The sequence below is a fragment of the Oryctolagus cuniculus genome, chromosome 6 (assembly GCF_051225735.1).
Source record: "Oryctolagus cuniculus isolate XC-2025 breed Fujian yellow rabbit chromosome 6, ASM5122573v1, whole genome shotgun sequence".
NCBI classification, from domain to species: Eukaryota; Metazoa; Chordata; class Mammalia; order Lagomorpha; family Leporidae; genus Oryctolagus; species Oryctolagus cuniculus.
In genome coordinates this window covers 41710348-41730984 of record NC_142872.1, presented here as the reverse complement: position 1 = coordinate 41730984, position 20637 = coordinate 41710348, and the positions used below count along the sequence as shown (strand labels likewise).

The 20637-nt window shown below is 41.1% G+C and overlaps 1 long non-coding RNA gene across 2 annotated transcripts in view; it reads left to right on the top strand.

Annotated features, from left to right (window-relative positions):
* The window catches only part of LOC149126123 (uncharacterized), a 73103-nt gene extending 54900 nt beyond the window's left edge, over positions 1-18203 (top strand). For both annotated transcript variants that reach the window (XR_016236392.1, XR_016236393.1), the window contains one exon: positions 16853-18203. This is a non-coding gene — a long non-coding RNA (uncharacterized LOC149126123). The remainder of the gene's footprint in view (positions 1-16852) is intronic.
* The last annotated feature ends 2434 nt before the right edge of the window (positions 18204-20637 follow it).

Here is a 20637-nt window from a genome sequence, read left to right as displayed (position 1 = left end):
ATAAATAATTTGATGGATACACGGGAGTTCATTGAACTATTCCTACTTTTTTGGTTTACAAATTATTTATCATAAAAGTTAAAAAAAAGAAAGCATAAACAAAGAAGAGAAAAAAATCTCTGAAGGAAAAACAAAGGGGAGGGAGGGGCTCCTTGAATGTGCAGCGGATCAGGAGATGTGCAGCAGGTCTCTGATTTTGAGCCTGGGATGAAACATCCTTTTCATAGACAGAGAGAAAGGTAGACACTGGGAAGCTGAGACAGGGGAGAACTCGGTCTGAGAGGATTTAGCTTTGCTAGGGCTCAGAGAGGCAGACCAGCTAGGCATCACCTGAGGTACACGGAGTGCTTGTATCTGGAATCTTAAGCAGAACAGCCTCAGAGGATCCACTGTGAGGGCAGTAATAGGCTGTCAATTAAGGATGGAAAGAAGGATTGTGAAACAGCAGTGGGGGCCCTGCTGTGGGGAGGAAGCATGGATTGGAGGTAGATGCACAGGGCATCGTCAAGACTTTAGCTCCAAGCCCCAAAGTAAGCAAAGGATAGCAGAAAAAATAGTTAAGCTTTCTCAACTCATTTTTACCCCAAATGGACTTTTTCTTCAATGTCCCTAGTATTTAGCCTGAGTCATGTAATTTATCACTGGTATCTATACTACCAGTCAAGAAAGAGCTACAGCTTATTGAATGCTTACTATATGCCAGGCTCAATGCTAAGTGTACTGTGGACATTAATTTGTTGAATCCTCACAACCATATGACTGTGTGAGAAAAGTGGTATTGCCCATATCTCATCCTTTCTTTGATTCAAGAGTAAATTCAGGAACTACTGTATGTCAGGTATTGAATACACTGAGTGTGTAGGGATAAATAAGACATTGATGGATTACTGACTTCCTAGATTTCCACTTACTTAAACAAAGAATTAATTATAGAAAAGTCTGTATTTAATTATATTTGTGATTACTGTTACAGTGGTAAAATACACCACACTGAGAGTATATGACAAAGTGAAACCTTCCCAGTGTTTTCCCTGAGAAAATAATTTGAGACAGAGATTTAAAGTGTGAACATCAATGAATAGGAGAAGTGGCTTAAAAAAAAAAAAAAACATTCTGGGCAGAGAGAGATCAAAGGCCAGAGGGCTCAAAATCACTGATGTCAGACTGGTAAGGGTAGTGACCCACTCAGACACCATTTTTAGTCTTTATTTAAACTGTGGAATTTTAGCCTTAGGGCAAGAGACAGCTAAAGGAGAAAGTCATAGTATTGTGTTTATGGTGGAGAGAGAGGACAGAGTGGGTGGAGTCTAAGAATATTCAAGTTAGAAATTTAACTTTCAGGATTTGGTGATTGACAGACTTATGGGGTGAGGGGTAAGAGAGAAAGAGAGACAGAGAGAGACACAGAGAGAGAGACACACACATACATGCACACAGACATATAAAGAATGACTCTTCAGCCTGGCATGAGAAATGGGAGTTCAGAGTGGTTAAGCCTCATGTAGAAGGTAATGCAGGCAGCCAGGCAATGAGAGAGACCCAGGCCCTCAGGGAGTTCACATCCCTGGCCATCAGTGAACACTTATGGTATACTTATGCTAACAGCATTCCACAGTATTTTCACTGAGCCTTTTTTGCTTTGAAGGAATACTTACCCAAGGTCATTTGAGGTGATCACTTCAAGACTCACAAATGACAGCACGCTTTGCTGGTGAATAGATGTCGCTCACTTGGTTTTCCTTATTGAGTTGGCCTACAGCAAATGAATCATGGTTCCTGTTGAAAACGACCACTTCCACCCACGTGGAAGAGGCAGCCTGGTGTGATGTGGATAAAGTCTAAGAAACCTAATTTGAATTCTGACTTTTAATCAGTTTATATGCCAAGAAAAGATCTAGAGTGCACAGAGGAACTAAGTATTTAGCTACGTAACAAAGCTAACCAAGATCTAAGGCTCAAGTGAGGTGGCCTTGGATTTCTAGATAGGTCTGTGCATATAGGTAGTTGATGAAACAAACCAGAGATTGACATTCAAATGAATTTTTAATGTGCACAGATGCAAAATGCTGGAAATTCTTAAAATACACATCATATCATTGAATCATACAACGAATTGCTGCTATTACTTCAGCTTTCATATTCTGCTACCTCTTGAGCTGAATGGAACATAGGAAATGATCCAGTCCACTCTACTTATATTATAGACATGAAAGCAGATGTCTGCAGAGAAGTAATTTTCCCAGAGACATGAAGCAGGTCAACAAGAAGACAAGAGAGACTAACTTCCTAGTCTCCTAGACTCCCAGGCAGTGTTCTTTCTATGAGGATTGCCTGTCCTTCCTAGTGTACAGCCTGTCTGATGGTGCACTCTAAGTAATGTTCCTGAAAACAATGTATTCATGCTATAGATACACATCAAATGTCTAATTCATACCGCAGTTGTTTTTTGTGTGTTTTTAGAATTTGAAATTTTTATTTAAATAAGGCAAACAAATTTCATGTATATCATATATACATGTATATATATATAAAAGAGCACAATGATACTTCCCATCCCATCCTCCCTCCCACCCACACTCTGACCCTCTCTTCCCCTTCCAGTTTTACCTGCCTGAGAAACAACAGTGAACCGAAAAGACAAATGTTCCTGCCTTTGTAGAGCTTCTATTTTAGCAGGGACACTGATAAACAAGATTAAGTAGGCAGTGAGCTTCTTAGATAGTGGTATGTTTTAGGTATAAAAACTGCCTCACAGTAAGGGCGTATAAGATATTAGAGCCGGGTGAAAATTTAGGTAGAGTAACAAAGAAGACAACCCTATGATGATGTCTTTTGAGTAAAAACCCAAGGGAGTAGGGAGTTCGCTGTGTGAGAGAGAGCCCTAGGTAGGATGAAAATGAATAAAAGAGCTCATAGGTGGGCCTGTTTAGAGTGTTGAGAACAACAAGGAAACTAGCATGGTTGACTCAGAGAAAATGAAAGAGAAAAGATTAAGATATGAGGTCAGAGAGAAAATAGGGTCCAGCAGTGTATGGTGCTGTGAGTCAGAGTAAATACTTGAATTTTATTTTGATTGAAGTGGGAAGTCACTTGGGAGGAGGGACTGAGTGACATTGATCAGGCTGCTGTGTTGAAAATAGGCCAAGGGGGCAAGGGCAGAAGCTTAGAGACCAGTTAGAAAACTATTAGAATCAAAGCTAAAGCTGATGGAGGCTCGGAGCAGAGTGATTTGGTGAAAAGTAATTGAATTCTGGATATATTTTTAAGGTAGAACAAATAGGATTTGTGAAAAGGCTAGAAGTGGAAAATGAGAGAGAAGTCAAAATTACACCCTGGCAAACAGGGGGGATGGAATTGTCATTAATAAGGCATGTTTGGGCAGTGGGGAGAATTTCATGAGCTCATTTTAGACATATGTTTAATTTAAAATGCCTATTAAACATTCAGGTGGAGATGTCAAGCAGATAGTTAACTATGTGAGTCTAGAGTTTAGGGATGACATCCAGATGGGGACTATGCATTTGGCTGCATGTAGATGGTATTTAAAGCAGGGAGACTGGAAATTGACTACAGAGTGAGCATAGATGTGGAAGAGAAGCTGTTCAGGGACTGACCCTTGGAGCACTTGAACATTGCAGATGATGTGTCAAAAGCAGGCAAAGAAAGCATCGAGAAGTATGGGAGAAAATTAGGTGAGTATGGCACCCTGGAAGCCACGTGAAGAAAGGTCTTCAAGAACAAAATGATCCCCAGGGTCAAATGCTGCTGGTAGGAAAGAATTAAGATTGGGATTGAGAGATGCCCATTGTACGAAAAAACATGGAAGTCATTGTTAATCTTGAAGACTAACTATTTTGCAAAATGATTGAGGAAATGACCCCAAAACCCTGGTTGGTATGAATTGAAGAGAGAATGGAATGAGGGAAATTGCAGAGTGAGTTTAGACACATCTTCCAAGGAGTGATGTAAAGGAGCCATTGACGAAGGGGAAGATGGGAGTGAGAACAGCTTGTGTGAGTGCTGACGGACGTGATCCAGTCAAGGAAGGAGAAGATTGTACATGAGAGGAATGAAAGACTGAGTGGTATAATGCCCGTTGCATAGGTAAGAGGATCAGATCCTGATATTCTTTTTCCAAAAGTTTATTTTTGTTAAGTGGGAAGGAAGCAAGGCCAAAATCTGTGAAGCTGGCGAGGAAGGTGTTGGGGACAATGGTCTCCTACAGTGAGTGGGCATTGTTCAGAACTGGAGGTCCCAAGAAGTTGGAGTTTGATTGCTATTCTGTACCAGGCCCTCTGGATCTGCCCTAGAACAAGCACTGCTCACTTCTACCATTCTGGTATCAACTGAATTATTTGTTTGAGGCAGATATTAGCACCATTTACCTCTATTTCTGTGTGTTTGTGTGTGTATTTACCTCTATTTCTATATGTATTCATCTATATACATATGTATGTATGTATATATGTGTATGCATATATATATATATATATGTACATCAGAATCTCTTTGGCTAATGAAATATGAATGAGAGTGATAGGGTCATCAGAAGGGAACATTTATTTGCCAGAGTTTGATCTTCTAAGCTTACTCTTCCCTATAAGTTTGAACTTGAAAGTATGTGTTGACATGGAAGTTGTAGTCACATATATTGAGCCATGATGTAGAAAGTCAGATGCCTTAGAGATCCAGTTATACTTGCAGCGGATTTTGTTTGCACAAGAAATAAATTGATATGGTTTTTTAATGTATCATAACCTAGCCTAAGGTGGCTGATACTTGCATCGTTCTTTAGTTGGCTCTGCGGCACTTGCTGCGATAATAGAGATGAACAAAGCATCCTCTGTGCCCTGAAGGTGCTGGAGTGAGGGTCAGTGTAGCAAAGTAGAGATCTCACACTAGGAGCAATGGAAAAGAGCAGCTGCAGATGGAGCCTCAGGAAGGCTTTGCAACAGACCTGGGGCTCATGCTTTTTTTCACCTTTCCTTGGCATTTGGAAACCTCCAAAATTAGTCTTGTTTCTATTTTTCTGACTCCATTTTAGTTCCTAGGCATCACTCAATATATACTGTGGGTAAGTTTCCATGCCAGAAGTTAAATGCAGCAGAAATGGAGAAACGTCTGTCTTCATGGGACTCACAGTTGAGGGAAAGGTTGTTAAATAATTTATCACTGGAGTGAGTATGAGGAAGGAGCAATGTACAATGGGGGATCCTAACCTGGATTCACCCAGGGCATGAGGAGAGGAAGAGGGAAATACTTCAATTGGTGGATACTGCTTGCTTACATGTCTTTCTGAAGAGACAATATGGTCTGCTCTGGACTCCGGAGTTGATCCGTAGAGTGAAACAGGCCATGAAGGATGTGAGCAGCAGGAAGGGTGTTGCAGAAGCCAGTCATTGAAGGATTTGCAAACTAGGCCAAATGGTTTGCATCTTGACCATAAACACAGAGGAAACCATCTAAATGTTGTACTTTTAGAGAGTAAACTTCTCAAATTTTTATTTTAAGATTGCTCTAGCGATAGTGTTCATATTGGATTTGAAAGGGATAATTGTTTATGCAAGTAGAATTGCGAGGAGACTTCTGCAATCAGCAGATAAGAGAAGGTGGTGGCCTGGAAAAGATGTCTTGGAAGGGAACTGAGTAGAAGTGGGCAGCTTCAAAATACATTTTGAAAGCAAAATTTAGCTTAACATGTGATTATGGTTGATATGAGAGGTATGGGGAAGGGAAGGTTCAAGAATAATTTCAGTTATCTGAACAACTAATGGGACAATAGTGCTGCTTCTCATTTGAGGTGATTGTGAGAGTGAATTAGATTTGAGTCATAAAAACTCTGAAATATCCAATGTACCCATCTCCCTTAGGAAACATCCCACTTTGTGTATGTATGCGCAAATATTCAGTCCACTCAACAGCTAAGCTCTGAGAACCTACACCATATCTGATTCAGTCCTCTCACACACCAAACCCCATCACAAAGACATGCTTGCTCAAGGAGTAAGATGGGACAAGTCTTGTTCTCTGAGCTCAGTTTGGAAGAAGCTGCTCACCTGGCATCCACCGCAGGCTCTTCGTTGGCTCTCTGCTGGTTTCCTAGCCCATATCACCAGGGCAGCTTTGCAAGATGTATATCTGGAGTCAGTATGCCAGAGCCCGATGGCAACTCGACCTTTTCGTACTTAAGAACTTGGAGGTAAGGAGAAGAAATAGCAAATTCAAAATAACTGCATTTCATCACTACCTCTGCAATATAGTTGATGGGATTCAGAATGAACTGGTGTCCCTTTGAAACACATAGGGGATGACTGAAATATCACCATTAGTACAAAATTCTTCAGTTTAAGTCTTTGATTCCTGTTAAAGAATAAATCCATCTCATTTCCCGTGCACTCTCTCCTCTTAAGAGTACTGGGATCATGCTTCAGGCTATTTGCATTCATTTACAGTTGAGTTCAAATGAGATTTAGATTCTTTCTTGAGAACAGGATTGCTTTACAAAAACCATCTGGTGTTCTAGCAAGGGCACAGGGCTCAAAGTCAGAAGTCTGGGGGGCCTTGCACTTTGCCTGCATTGTCTGCCTTGGGAGATCAACTACCTATTTGGTGCTCAATTTCTCATCTGTGTATGGGATATTCTGATGCCCACTCTGCCCAACAACAACTTTTAATGGACAGTTGCAAGGCATTTGTCCAAATCACTACTTCTTTTCTCTAAGAAACATCTTTGCAATTTCCCCCAGTCAAGAAGTGAGTCTCAAGCCATGTGTATCATGGAAGTGACTCTCTTCCTCAGCTGAAGTGGGGATGGTGTGAGTGTAACATAAATCTTAGCTAGATCAGTCACATTCTGTCTTCCAGAACTTCAGAACTGTGATTTAAAGGTGGCACCCCATCCTTGCTGGTGACTGCATTTGAACCTTGCCAACTTGGAAGCTAAGGTGTCCTTATTCTTTCTGAGTTAACTAAGGAATCCGACATCTGATCAGTAGAGAGAAAAAATGAAGCAGAGGCGGCAAAAAGCACAAGGGCTGGAGACGAAGCCCTTTCTGGGTTCCTGCCAATGTTCGAGATAATTATTCTAGGCCTTTCTGGCAGTGTAGGAGCAATGTTCCTGGCCTTGAACTTTTTCAGGTACCCCTGAATCTTTGAAATAATTTCTGTCTTTTTTCCTGCTCTAGCACAGGTTGAGTTCTATTCCATACAAGTAAAATTTCCTTATCAGCTTAGTACATCAGTGCAGGGAGCCACTGGAGATGGGAAAGGATGCCCTTGCCTGTGTAAGTTATTAGGCAGAAAAATAGCCAATTCAAAGCCTGTTTACAACTGTTGGATGTTCACCCATTGATTAAAGTCTACTGTTAACCTGTTGAAATCCATCCTCCTCCCACCTCCACTCTTTCCAGGTTCCCTGGCAACCACGGATCTTTTTGTCCTTATAGATTTGTTTGCATTTTTTAGAATTTATACAAGCAGAATCATATTCAGTGTGCTCTTTTTAGAAACCAGCCCTTCAATAAATGTTTGAGGCTATGCCAAGAATTGAACACATGTGATTCCTGCCATCAGGGAAATTTGATCTGCAATGGAAGGTGGATATTGTAAGACTGTTTATATATATACATATATATATATGTACACATATATAAAGGCTTATATATGTATATATAATATAAAGTTTTATCTATTTACTTATTGCAGAGGGAGAGTACATGTATGCTGCCATTTGCTGGTTCACTCCCCAAATACTCAATGACATACAGTGCTGGGCCAGGCCAAAAATAGGAGCCACAAATGCAATCCTGGTCTCCTACATGAGTGGTTGGGACCTGCCCCTTGAGCCATCACTGTTGCCTTCTAAGTGCGCATTAGTAGGAAACTGGAGTTGGTAGCCAGAGCAGGGTACTGAACCCAGACACTCAGATATGAGGTGCTGGGTGTCTTGGCATCTGAAGCACTAGGCGAAATGCCTAATCTGTGTTGTATGTTTTGATGAGTTGAGTAGCCCCCATGGATATATACACTAGGGGGATGTAATTTAGGGGCTTATGAGAGGTCTGAAATTCTAAGAGGAATAAGGCAGATTGAGAGGACAAGACTGGTGGTGGGGTCTAGGCAGGGGGAACAGAGTATGAGAGGGCCCGTGGGAAGGAGGAAATGCAGCATATTCAGGGAACAGAAAGAAGGGCAGTTTGGTGGAGACCATCAAAGAAGGAGCAACGATAAGGATATGGAGACTTGAGCAAGTCCCTGCTGTCCTTATGGCTCCAGGTCCCTTGCAACCTCTCTGCTGTAGAATTACCCTCTCCTGACTCTCAAGCAACCTTTCCACCACTGCCTTGTCTTCTTTCATTTTTCTTTTGGCTAGCAGGTTTTCGCCATTAGTGTTGAGACAAAGGAAAAAAAAAATAAAATCAGAGGAAGAATTCAGTTACTCAGATTCACATAGTTAGCTGGAGCCAAGGTGTGGTTGTAATGTAGCTGTCCAAACTCCGAGTCCAGTGTTTCTGCATATCCAAGCAGTAAGAATGAGCACCTGACTTGGCAGACTCAGGTGTCATGGCAGAAGTCAAGGAAAGTAGATAGGTCAACTGTCAAAGATCAGGATTCAAAGAAGTGTTCAGTAGCACATAGACAGCTTCCTGCCACTTAGCACTTGATTACCTACTGGCAGGAAAGCCTGTTTATGTCATCCCTTACACTTTTTCTCCAATTTAATGAAGTAATTAATGCTATAAAAAGCTATGAAAATATAAATGTAAGAAAGCATGTTGCATAATTAATAATATATGCATATGCATGGCAGGGTGTTTCTTTCTGGCATACATATGCATATGTTATTAATTGAAACATAAGCACTTTGTTTCAAAATGCCAGGGTGTTGGTCCAAGACATGCTGACTACATGTCAGCTCCCAGCTTGACTCCAGGATGTACTACATTGATCACACAGGTGGACCAGCAGGGCCTGGGAGCAAAGTCCTAGACCAGAGAACTACAGGGATGACTGGCATCTAGACTGAGCTCTGCACTAGCTCACTATGTGATTTAAGTTATTCCCAAGACCTTCATTTCTCCATCTGTAAAACTGAGGGTTAGTTTGCATTGGTTGTAAGGAAGAAAAAAAAGGAAGTGTATCTCTCTATTCAAATAAAATCTTAAGTGGAAAAAATCTGTAACACAAAAAGAGGAATCTGTAGTTGAGGCTGGAGCAGGGACTTCCATCCAGCACCATATTCTCTTACCCCATGTTTCTCTTTGGCCCTTCTATAAGTTAATTTAGAAAGTACTAGACTAGATCGTTGGGTCAATCGCTCTGTAGTACAGTTTTCCCTTTTCAGGAATACCAGCTACACTGGGTCACATTAGGCCATATAATAGAGTGGGGGATGCTCGATAGGATTTGAAAGGTTTGCCCCTCATTAGCAGTGTGTCACTTACTCAACTTGTATGCCTTACACTTCTCATCTGACTAGCAATAACGTAATCCTACTTCCTCATTATCACATAGAACCACCACATTAGATATTGTTTATCAAAGTACTCTGAATGTGATATGTACAGTGAGATCTTTATTTTTAACTTTTATTTAATGAATATAACTTTCCAAAGTACAGCTTATGGATTACAATGGCTCCCCGCCATAACGTCCCTCCCACCTGCAACCCTCCCCTTTCCCACTCCCTCTCCCCTTCCATTCACATCAAGATTCATTTTCGATTCTCTTTATATACAGAAGATCAGTTCAGTATACATTAGGTAAAGATTTCAACAGTTTGCTCCCACACAGAAACACAAAGTGAAAAATACTGTTTGAGTACTAGTTATAGCATTAAATCTCAATGTACAGCACACTAAGGGCAGAGATCCTACATGAGGAGCAAGTGCACAGTGACTCCTGTTGTTGACTTAACAAATTGACACTCTAGTTTATGGCATCAGTAATCACCCTAGGCTCTTGTCATGAGTTGCCAAGGCTATGGAAGCCCCCTGAGTTCACTGACTCTGATCATATTTAGACAAGGCCATGGTCAAAGTGGAAGTTCTCTCCTCCCTTCAGAGAAAGGTACCTCCTTCTTTGATGACCCATTCTTTCCACTGGGATCTCACTCGTGGAGATCTTTCATTTAGTTTTTTTTTTTTTTCCCCAGAGTGTCTTGGCTTTCCATGCCTGAAATACTCTCATGGGCTTTTCAGCCGGATTCACATGCCTTAAGGAATGATTCTGAGGCCAGAGTGCTGTTTAGGACATCTGCCATTCTATGGGTCTGCTGTGTATATCACTTCCCATGTTGGATCGTTCTCTCCCTTTTTTATTCTATCAGCTAGTATTTGCAGACAGTATTCTTGTTTATGTGATCCCTTTGGTTCTTAGTCCTATCATGATCAATTTGAACAGAAATTGATCACTGGGACTAATGAGATGGCATTGGTACATGCCACCTTGATGGGATTGAATTGGAATCCCCTGGTATGTTTCTAACTCTACGGTTTGAGGTAAGTCAGCTTGAGCATGTCCCGAATTGCACATCTCTTCCCTCTCTTATTCCCACTCTTATATTTAACAGCGATCACTTTTCAGTTAAGTTTCAGCACTTAAGAAGAATTGTGTATTGATTACAGTATTCAACCAAAAGTATTAAGTAGAACAAACAAAAAAAATACTAAGAGGTATAGCATATTAAGTTGTTCCTCAACAGTCAGGGCAAGGGCTGATCAAGTCACCATTTCTCATAGTGTTCATTTCACTTTAACAGGTTTCCTTTTTGGTGCTCAGTTAGTTGTCACCTATCAGGGAGAACATGTGGTATTTGTCCCTTTGGGATTGGCTTATTTCACTCAGCATAATTTTTCCAAATTCCTAACAGGGATCACTTTTCAGTTAAAATTTAAACACCTAAGAATAATTGTGTGTTAACCAATGGTACTAGAACAAAAAAATACTAAAATGGATAAAGTATTACATTGTACATCAACCGTCAGGACAAGAGCTGATCAAGTCACTGTTTCTCATAGTGTCCATTTCACTTCAACAAGCTTCCCCTTTAGATATTGTTTATCAAAGTACTCTGAATGTGATATGTACAGTGAGATCTTAAAAACACTCTTCTAACTATTAAGGATGTAGGTTTTAAACCCAGTTATTTTGCTACTTACTGTGACCTTGGTTAAATGACTTAATTTTTCTTTGTGATGGTTTCCTCATTGATAAACCATCCTAATTTCTATGTAATATGCCATTACACTTAAAAATCACATCCACATGCAATAAATGTGGATCATTAGCATTGTTTTTATTATAATCATCATGATAGAAAACATTTGGTCACTGAGCATGAAGAAGCCTGGGTTCCAACCTTGAACCTACTAGTGCCTAAATGTGTGTTTTAACCAAAGAGGCCAACATCAGTGAAAGCTGAAGACCACACAAAAGAAGAGATGGAAAAAATATTGATATTAATATACTTTGAGAAATTAGCATGTATTCACAGACAGGGAGTTTAGATTTGCCTTCCCAAGTGAGACATGAATGAAACAACAGTACTGAAAAATGACATTGGGTTTTAATTTTAAGTTTTACAGGGCATTCAAAATTTCTCTCTCAGTTTTGGGTAAAGCAGGAAAAAAAATTAGATACTATATTTTAAAGTCATTGGTTCTGTTTCATTGGAAGAAATTATGAATGACTGAAAAAAATTGTATATGGGTGAAATGGTCATTTTTCATTCAATTATTATTTATAGCCATTGTCTATATTCCCAGTAAACTAGGATCTTTTTTGCTTTTTACTTATTAAACTTATTCAGTGAAGTAGTAAGCCTTGTTACTGCAATGTAAATTTTTTTTAAGGATTTATTTTATTTATTTGAAAGAGTTACAGAGAGAGGTAGAGACAGAGAGAGAGGTCTTCCATCCGATGGTTCACTCCCCAGATGGCCTCAATGGCTGGAGCTGCGCCTATCCGAAGCCAGGAGCTTCCTCTAGGTGTCCCACATGGGTGCAGGGGCCCAAGGACTTGGGCTATCTTCTGCTGCTTTCCTAGGCCATAGCAGAGAGCTGGATCAGAAGAGGAGCAGCCAGGACTAGAACTGGTTCCCATATGGGATGCCAGCACTTCAGGCCAGGGCTTTAACCCACTGAGCAACAATGCCAGCCCCTGCAATGTAAATTTAAAATGTTATCTCAAAAACAAAACAAAAAAAGGCAGAAATAAAGATAATAGGAAGGAGTTTGTGAGAGAGGAAGGGAATATCATTATGCACTTAGACTAGTATCTATGAATCATTGTTGAATCTATTAAAATTAATTAAAAGTAAAATAAAAATGAACTAAAAAAGGACTGTAGCACATGACAATTAGGAGATAACAGATAAACATTACTGTATTGCAAAAAGGAGGTGACAGATAAATTGTTTACCAACCATGATCATCCATCCACCTCAGCCTATAAAGTTGACACATCCAATCAATGGAGACGAGAGAGACTGAGACAGGATTTTTTGAGAGAAATATTAGTGTGCTGTGAGCCTTTCTGCCATGGGGAAGGCTTGGCCAGAAGCCTACCTTTCACCTAGGTAGAGGGCTTTTAAAACTATTTAGAAAGTTTCTCTGTCTCTGTGCTGGGCTCCAAGGGATGGAGGAGTGGAGCTGGGGGTATTGCAGTAGTAGCTGAAAAACTGGCCAGCTGGCTCCTATTTAAATGGCAAAGCAAAGGAGAGGTTTTGAGTTGGGCATCCTCAGCGCTCCCAAAGAGAAGGTCTTTGGGTGAAAGCTTCCTTAGTGATTCCTGTGGATCCAGTGTGAACCATGTGTGATAGACATTGAAATGGAGTCATCTCAGGCATTACCAAGAGGGCCTCCTGGAGAAAGGAAGGGGAGTCCCCCAGACGCTGGAGGTGTGTGGCCTGATTGCCAGGGATGAGGCACAACAGAGACATGGGCTCTCTTAAAGGGAGCTGTAGATGGTGGATACTTACTAAGAAAGGCTTTCTAGAAACATCTACAAGGAAGACAGTCACCAGTACACAGCTCCCTGTCTGAAGAACATAATGCCAGCACACAAAAGTGTCTGTCAAGCCAGAGCATCCCTAGTCAACCCCACCACATGCACAACACTTGGTTAATGACATGGAAGAAGGCTGAAGCACACAGTGGGGGAAACATTAGAGGCCACCTGTGATCCGTGGTACTGCCCAGTATTTGCAGATTTCCACCTATATAGGGTATAAATTGGATATGGAAAGAAGTTTTCATTTTCAGTTTGAAATTTTCATGATCACATAGGACTAGGTATTTCTTTTTCTGGATTGAGACTATACAGATTATATCAGAGAAACTCTGAAACCACCAGGGACAGAGAAGAACAGGTAGTGCAGTTGAAAGGGATGGGATGATACAGAAATGCAATTGCCTAATGATGACGCTGTCAGATCACGCTTTTCAAATTAATGGTCATCAGGTATCAGGCTGCATGTTATAAAAGCCAGATTTCCTTTTGTGCAGTTGGTTAGAGAAGCGTACTGCTTTATTGTTGTTTGAAAAATTTTAAAAATAACTTTGAGCTCTTAAGATATGTAAAGAAAAGGGTGCAAACAAGATACCTGGAATTGAGAATTAAGTTGTAAACTGAGGCTTATTCTGGAACAGGGCTGGACTTGAATATAGGTGAAGCCGTTTGCTCTCCAAATTACATAATTTTAGAGGGGTTTTACAGTTTGACTATATCCCCTGGGACCTGCCTAGAAATATAAATTCTTATATTCCATTTGACGTTCACAGTTACTTGTTTTATTTCAAACCTTCAGTTTCTGCAGCAATTAACATCCCTGAGAGCAAGTCACACTTGTCGTTCTCAGTACCTTAATACCCCAGACTAATTGGGCAGAAAGCATTTCTGAGTATAAGCTCTGATGGGAAGAGAGAGAGGGGTGGGTGACCCCTGTGCTCATCATGGGGTGATGATGGGGGTGGGGGAAGGAGGCGAGGGGGAGGGAGAGGTCAGGCAATGTCGCTAAAGGAGGACATGCTATGAGTGCATTGGCCACAGTTAAGCATTGCCACCTTCTAGCTGACTCAGATAAACTTTGGCTCCTGGAAGTGTCCTGTTATTTCTCCCATTCTTTGAATTTCTTTCAAGGATGTTAAGGAAGAAACGTTAAAGCTAACAATTGTATTGTAGCTTTGGAAAATCAGAAGCAAACCTAAGCATCAGCCACGACTGGGAAGGTTTCTGCATTTCCCCTTGTGTGTCAACTCCCACAGTGGTACTGACAGCCTGGAGCACAGAGCTGGAGAGGACTGCAAGGCTCCATCCTTCCTGAGGGTAGTGACATGAGATCCATCGGGAAATGAGGGGCAGAAGTCATCTCTCTTCCAGCCTGCCTCTCCGTGCTCTGCCCTCACCCAGCTTCTTTCTGTCTTGCCTGCATCTCCCTACAGTCAGTGCTGTTTCACTTCGTGTGTCCTCTTCTAGATAATGCTGGTAATACCCACACTCAGAATACTTGTGAGGTCTAAATGAGCTAACGCAGATAAAGTGTTAACACACAAACACATCTGGCCTGCACCAGGTATCCAATAATGGTAGCTATCGAGGATTTCAATTATGAGATCTATTCCCATGTTTCAGGTAATTTTCAGATATTGACAAGGATTATAGCTGAGAATCACACCATACAGTTGTGAGTTACCAAACTCAGGTTCAACTCTAGATCTTTTCTGGTTTCAAAGCGTGTGCTTTTCTACTATGGTAGTCTCCTCCTAGCCACTGACCCACAGTGGATGGCTGAAACTGCAGAAAGTGTCAAACCCTGTATGTGCTATGCTTTCTTCTTATCCACACACAGCTACGAAAAACTCACCTTTTCACTGAGAGGAAGGAGTTTGTAGCTTGACATAAATTTGCCAGCATCACTACTCCTGTGCTTTGGGTCCATTACTAAATAGAATAAGGATTATTTGAAGACATGCAATGCAATACAATCGATGCAATAATCAAAATGGTTAGTAAGTGACTAACGGTTGGTAGCATGTACAGTGTGAATATACTGGACAAAGGAATGATTCATGCCCTAGACAGCCTGGAATCCGGCTATGAAAGATTTCATCACACCACTGAGAATTATGCACAACTTAAAACTTAGGAATCGCCTATTTCTGAAGTTTTTCATTTAACAGTTTGACCCTGTTTGGCCTTGGGTAACTAAATCTAGGGGAAGACAAGCTGTGAGTAAAGGGGACTACTTACACCACTCTAGCTTCTAGGAATAAAATCTCACTCTTTGTGATCGTGTGATTGGGGTTCCACCAAGTACAAGTTATCTTCTGTACAGTGGTGTCTACACTTCAGAAGCTCACCAGTTAGTGGAATTCCTGTTACTGCTGATAGCTTAGAATCCACAAGCAAGCCCTCAGGATCGATATGTGGATTAGAAAGGGATATCGTATCTGTCCCCATAACCTCAGGGACACAACTCCTGCAAACAGGTCTCTCTTTCCACTGCTATGCCAGTGAGTAAATCTCATTTCCTCATTCAGATGACAGATGGACCCTAACAATGTGCGAGGCATTATACCAAGCAAACAGTAGTGAGCATCCACAGCCAGTGCCCTAATGGAGCGTACCATCTCACGGGAGGGCAGGCGTTCAACAAAGACATACAAATATCTGCGTGTGAGCTTTGATCATCGACAAGAAGGAAAAGTGCAGGGTATATAACAAGGGAATTTGACCTAGTTTAGGGAGTCAGTTTTTGAACCTCTTTTAAAGCACATCTCTTTATTGATATTTTGAGGCTAAGAAAAGTTGTCACCTCATGCTGGTGTTACAAGGATTAAGCAATTTGATGATTTCTAAAAGAATGAGCACAGTGCTTGGCACAAAGGGCATTCTCAAATGTCAGCAATGGCTGCTTCTGTTACCCTTTCTATTCTTCTTATCTTCTGTGAAACAGGGATTTGTACTAAGATTTGAAGGGAATGGAGATCCTTAGCAAGAATTTTAGTTGTAACCTCTCTTCTTTCTTGCTATAGTTAATTGGGCCATGCATGACTAAATCTCAACATACACAATAAGATATGCTAGCACCTGTTTCAAAGAGTCACATGAGTAAGTTGTTCAGAGTCACTAGGAAGGTAGTGGCCGAAACCTGTCTACTAACCCCCATCTGAGGCTCTTTGTTATACTACACATCTTTAATATTTCTCCATTTCAAGGTGATCTTCCAATCAAAAACAAACTTGTAGAAGTTGACAAAATAGCCTACCATGCAAAAACCGAGACTCCAAATGAAAAACACAGCTTTCGAGATATCTGGTTTTGTTATTTGTTTCTTTCTCTTTCATAAATGGATGTTCAAGAGGCCCAGATGGCAATCAGCAGCCTCAGACATAGACAGCTGCATTAGTTGTTTGAAGCCAGGGTCCTCTCACCTGAATTTTCTCAGGAGGAATCCTATTGGGAAAGCCAATGACAGGTTGAGAAGCCTGGGCTGTGCAGATCTCAAATATGATTCAATACTTGTTTTTAATTCCTAGCCTCAAATACCATCAGAGCAGAAAACAAACGTGAAATGAGAAAGATAAAAGGATGCAGATTAAAAAGAGGAGGCCGGGACAGGAGGAGCTTGAAGCAGTAGCAATTGCCACAATTCAGAGCGGCTGGCAGAGATCCCATCTGCCTGGTGGCAGCAGCGTCTCCCAGACTCACTTGCAGCCCCACTCAGTAAACACACACGTGGGCCTCGCCTGCAGTAACTGATCTGGGCTTTCTAATAGTCTGAGGATTCAAAGCTTTGAATGAGACTTGCTTATTCAAGGAGAAGAAATACCAATTTTTTTTTTCCTTGCAGCAGCTGGAGATCTGACTCTCCTCACTATGGCTGTGCTTAAAGAGGATGAACAAGTCATTCAACTAAATACACACTGCTGCATTGCACTGTGGGTGAGACCCCCTACTGGCTGCAGGTGCCCACCATCTATTAACATCCACAACCTACCCTGTCTCAAGTTTTGCCGTCGCTGCACAGATCCTCAAGAAGTTTTATAGCCACAGACAAAGCAAATGTGGCTTTGTCACTAGAGTCTTTACTTTTTGTACAGTAGTTGGTTAGCTCGTTCGTTCCCTCATTCATTCATACAGCTGTTAAGCATATATTTTTGGCAATCAAATTTCTGAGGACAGGGAAGTATGGAATACAAGAGAGCAAGCCACTGCTCCATTGCTCTCACAGAGCTTACATTTCAGTGTCCTTGGATTATCCACCAGTCCTACATTTATTGAAAACCTTTTGTCTTGAAGGATTTATGCCAGGTGCTGGGAAAACAAAGATGAATGGGAACATGGACTGTATCATCAAATGATACCAAGGACTCAAGCGGAGAATTGTATTAGTAAGAGGTAGAGGCAGGATTACAGAGGTTTAGGAGCGGGCAACTAACTTAGAATACGTAGGAAAAAGGAAAATACAAAATATAGTTTCCCAAAGGGATTTATATTGATCTTTCTGTTTCAGAGTTATTCATTTGTGCAAGTAATTGTTGAATATGCCAAAAGTCTTGAAAGAATATCTGGCATATATAAACCCTAGATAAATGTTTGGCTTTGCTGTATCCCTATTATTTTTAACCAGGCATGGTGTTAGGCTCATAGTAATCTGAGGAACTTAGAGGTAGTTGAATCCATGGGGAAAATGATATCAAAGACATTAAGCAACTTTCCCAAAGCTGGAAGTAGAATGCAAATCCCCAGACACCTAGTCTGGTTCCTCTCCAATAGGATGCTGTTGCACACATTATGAACATAGCAGTGGAATTCATTGCATAGGTCTCTATTTTTAAAAATGAATAATGAGTTCTTAACACGCTCTTTGTAGATAGGCCTAGAGAATGAAAATGTCTGAATCCATCCTTTCTCAGCTGTATCAAGCCCAGAAAATTCTGCTGGAGTAATGCTCAGGGGGAGAAAGCTTGGGCTTCTGTCACCATCTGTTCTGAGTAAATACCACTGCTGGCCTTTATTTAGCACTCTCTCTTCCCAGGGTCTCCCTGTTTGACTTTAGAGGAGAAGGACACCAGGACACAGGGCAACCAGCCAAGGTCAATGGGGAACAGCTAAACAATAAAATGAGGTGATCCATAGTCTCCGATAAAGCCACAGAATATTCTGAACACACCAGCACAAGGGTTTGGAAAATCCCTGGAGAACACAATTCCCCAACCACTGCAGGAAAAAAAAATACAGTTTGGATATTTAAATCCAGGCATATCTTGCCCATGGGCTATGCTTCCAAAGGCAAATATTGTTGAGTGAGTCATTCCATCATGCTGTGTTGTGGGTGGCAGCAGGTTGAGGGGACTGGGAACAGAGCCAAGACTGGAGAATACAGCAGCAGGAAGATTGGGGGTGTCAGGAGAGTGGTGGGGTCATAAGCCAGGCAATCAAGTCAGAAATGTCACTGGGTGGAACAGTGTGGGAGGGCTACATGTAAACCCACCAGAAATGAAGTCTGTAAGAGCCTAGAAACTGAGCCAAACCAGGCAAACAGCTGCAATTGCTAGTAGCAAAAACAGCTTGGAGATGATTTCTTTTTAAAGTTATTATTATTATTATCTTGAAAGGCAGAGAGACAGTGAGATTCATCTGCTATTTCATTCCCCAAATACCTGCAACAGCCAAGCCTGGGTCAGACTGAGCCGAGGGGCCCAAATCTCAATCTGGGTCTCCCATGTGGACAGCAGAAACTCAGTATTTGAGCCATCACCTGATGTTTTCTTAGGGTGTAAATTAGCAGGAAGTCAGATCAGAAGCAGAGCCAGGATTTGAACCAGCACTCTGATGTGGGATGAGGATGTCCCAGGTGGCATCTTAATTTCTGTAACAAATGTCCATCAAGAGATGGTGTCTGATACAGTCTAACCCACCTTTCCTTCCTTTTTGTTCTCTTGAGAGCCAATTGCAATAAAAGTCCCTAGGATTTTACCTTTCAGTTGTTACTTGGTTAGGTTCCTGAGCAGGGGTAGGGAACACACAGAATTCTGGCTGGGGCATATTTATGGCACTCAGCCTCAATGAAAAATCTGTGAGCTTTGTAGTAAGAAGTAAAAAAGAGAACATTTATTCATCCAAACACTTATTCAGTACCTTCTATGTGCTAAACACTACCGTAAGTACTGGAGATAAAACTAGCAGGCAAAGGGCGCTGTGGTCTTGGCACTCACAGAGCTTACAAACTGGGGAGAATCAGTGATAATCAAAGAACAAACCATTACAAATGAGAGAGAGAGAGAGAGAGAGAGAGAGATAGAGATAGATAGGGAGAGAGAGAGAGAAGGGAGGAGAAAGGGCAAAGAAAGAAAGCAAAAGACAGAAGAGTGAAGGAGAAGAAAGAGTAGAGAATGAGAGAGAATGGGGGCAGAGGGAGAGCATGAGCAGAGGAGAGAGAGAGAGAGAGAGAGAGAGAGAGAGAGAGAGAGTTGTTGCGGAACATAATCCAAGGGAGAAACATCTATTGCTGTCAAAAGTCAAGACACCGAAGTGGTGCAGGAGGCCAGTGAGTAGTACCTCTTGGGGAAGTGGGAAGCTAGAGCTGGTAGAAAAATCATTAGAATAGGGCAGGAGAGAATATTCTAGTCCTTCTGCAAATGCAGGGAGGTGTATGGCAAGAATGAAGGCCTGCTTTACTCCAAAATTTAAATTTTATAACTCACTAATTCATAAAGCAATTAATAACCTAGCAGTAGGACTCACTGCTAGGTGCTATGTAGAATCTAAGTTTGGAAGTTGCAGACCATGACCTGAGGAAGACAGACCTGAGGAAGAGACCCCCAAATCTGTTACTGAATCCCTCTGATATGCAAGAGGCTTTATGTTTGCTTTTTAACACCAAGAGGCAGCAATTTTTATTTCCATTTTGCAGATGGGAGAACTGAGGTTCAGACAGATGACTTACGGGGCCACAGACCTGAGCCTGCTCATTATATTTGTTGGAATGCTGAGCCCATGCAATTTTTATGTCTTGCAAAATCTCTAATCACAATCCTATGTGAAAACGCACCATAGGATATTTGGATGTCAGCCCACTTCTTTCTTTCAGCAGAGTTCTATTTCAACCTGAACTATGGACATGTTGTGTGTGTAAAATCATCTATGTATATAGTTTAACACTTTATCCTTTTAGGAACATACAGAGTGCACATACACACTCATATGCTCTTGGTCTACTAGTATTCAAAAGATCAGACATACAAAGTCACTGAGTCCTAAACTACGAGAAACATAATCTTTCTTTGTTGGATCAGATCACCTGTCCTCCAGGATCTTAAAACTGTGCAGGTCCTCATAGGAGCATCAGTTATCACAGTGTGGTAATTGGCTTGATGTGCTATTTAATGGAGTGTTATGAAGTTATAAAAAGCCGGTATTTTAAAACCATCAAGTTCTTTAATTATCATTGTAATTTAGCATTTATGAAACTGTGTTCCACAAGAAACTTAGTTCTACAAGAGATGAAGATATGAACCAGAGAGGTGGAAAATATGTTCAAGAAATTTTTAATTTTATTTGAAACCATCAAAGTTCTTTCCGGAACCTGTAAAGCAGTAATAAAAATGTGATCCTACAGAACAAGCAGGTTTT